Below are 2,500 nucleotides of genomic sequence, written 5' to 3' on the forward strand. Positions count from 1 at the left end.
GGGAGCTATGCACAAATACGTGCTTACCATGCTATCCATGCCCAATGCAAGCCAAGGCCTGCCCAAGCCAAGAACAGCATGATCATCACCAAGAACAGTTTACCGAGTAGCAACATTGGCACAATTTTCTTGCCACAAGCAAAAGCACGGCAAGCCCATGCATTCCCACGAGAGGGTCACCGAGTCGGGACAGCAACAACCTTATTGCCAAGCAAAAGCCAGGCAATCCCACCCACGAGGGTGGGAGTTATGCACAAATACGTGCTTACCATGCCCAATGCCAGCCAAGGCCTGCCCAAGCCAAGAACAGCATGATCATCACCAATTTCCTCACAAATTCATCCAAATTTCAATTTTTTGATCGAATTCCATCAAGAATGTCCATGAATTTGATTGAAATGATGAAAAGAGCAACGAAATTGCAGGGGAAAACACGTTAAGACGTAGTTTTTGCTTGCCTGCTGTGCCCATAGGCGCGCCCCGTGCCTGCCGAGCCTACCCCCACACCCACCCTCCCCCTATATATGACTGGAAGGCCATTTTCAGTTTTGTAGAAAAAGTGCACTTTTTTCCCTGTATCCATAAGTTTTTAAAAGTGCTTAAAAGTGGACCTAGAAGACGAATTTTTTTTTGAATTTTTTTATGGTTGTTAGGGACATTAAAACAAGCAAAACCACGAAAGAATCGTAATATTCCGATGTCGGATGAATTAATTACGAATTTTTCGGCCGAAACTTCGCAAAGGGCGGATACCACGTAAAAAACAACCTAGAAGTCGAATTTTGACTTCGTTTTTTTTGTGCACACCCCACACAATAAGTATAAGTGGACTGGAAAGTGGCTAAGCGATCCGACGAAGTTTCGATTGAGTTTGATTTTTTGGCCGAAAACTCGAAAAAAGGCGGATTTGACGTAAAACGCCGCCTAGAAGTCGAATTTTGAGACGGTGTCTTGTGTGCACACTCCACACAATATGTATAAGTGGACTGGAAAGTGGCTAAGCATTCCGAGGAATTTTCGATTTATTTTGATTTTTCGGCCGAAACGCCGAAAATAGGCGGATTTGACGTAAAACGCCTCATATAAGTCGAATTTTGGGAAGGTGTCTTGTGTGCACACTGCACACAATATGTATAAGTGGACTGGAAAGTCGCTAAGCATTCCGAGGAAGTTTCGATTTATTTTGATTTTTCGGCCGAAACGCCGAAAATAGGCGGATTTGACGTAAAACGCCTCATATAAGTCGAATTTTGGGAAGGTGTCTTGTGTGCACACTGCACATAATATGTATAAGTGGACTGGAAAGTGGAAAAATATTTTCGGAGCACTTTGATTTTTTGGCCCCCCGCGTGCCTTGCCACGCCCTTGCTTATAGCAAAACGAGACGGGGCCTTGGTCCAACTTGGCATAGGCATGGAATTTGATCTTTATTACTTGGCCACGGTCATGCCACGGTACATGGAGGTTGCTTGACACCCCCGTGTGCATTTCGGAGCACTTTGATTTTTTGGCCCCCCGCGTGCCTTGCCACGCCCTTGCTTATAGCAAAACGAGACGGGGCCTTGGTCCAACTTGGCATAGGCATGGAATTTGATCTTTATTACTTGGCCACGGTCATGCCACGGTACATGGAGGTTGCTTGACACCCCCGTGTGCATTTCGGAGCACTTTGATTTTTTGGCCCCCCGCGTGCCTTGCCACGCCCTTGCTTATAGCAAAACGAGACGGGGCCTTGGTCCAACTTGGCATAGGCATGGAATTTGATCTTTATTACTTGGCCACGGTCATGCCACGGTACATGGAGGTTGCTTGACACCCCCGTGTGCATTTTCGGAGCACTTTGATTTTTTGGCCCCCCGCGTGCCTTGCCACGCCCTTGCTTATAGCAAAACGAGACGGGGCCTTGGTCCAACTTGGCCTAGGCATGGAATTTGATCTTTATTACTTGGCCACGGTCATGCCACGGTACATGGAGGTTGCTTGACACCCCCGTGTGCATTTTCGGAGCACTTTGATTTTTTGGCCCCCCGCGTGCCTTGCCACGCCCTTGCTTATAGCAAAACGAGACGGGGCCTTGGTCCAACTTGGCCTAGGCATGGAATTTGATCTTTATTACTTGGCCACGGTCATGCCACGGTACATGGAGGTTGCTTGACACCCCCGTGTGCATTTCGGAGCACTTTGATTTTTTGGCCCCCCGCGTGCCTTGCCACGCCCTTGCTTATAGCAAAACGAGACGGGGCCTTGGTCCAACTTGGCATAGGCATGGAATTTGATCTTTATTACTTGGCCACGGTCATGCCACGGTACATGGAGGTTGCTTGACACCCCCGTGTGCATTTCGGAGCACTTTGATTTTTTGGCCCCCCGCGTGCCTTGCCACGCCCTTGCTTATAGCAAAACGAGACGGGGCCTTGGTCCAACTTGGCATAGGCATGGAATTTGATCTTTATTACTTGGCCACGGTCATGCCACGGTACATGGAGGTTGCTTGACACCC

This window comes from Trifolium pratense, unplaced genomic scaffold, assembly GCF_020283565.1.
Source record: "Trifolium pratense cultivar HEN17-A07 unplaced genomic scaffold, ARS_RC_1.1 scaffold_134, whole genome shotgun sequence".
NCBI lineage: Eukaryota > Viridiplantae > Streptophyta > Magnoliopsida > Fabales > Fabaceae > Trifolium > Trifolium pratense.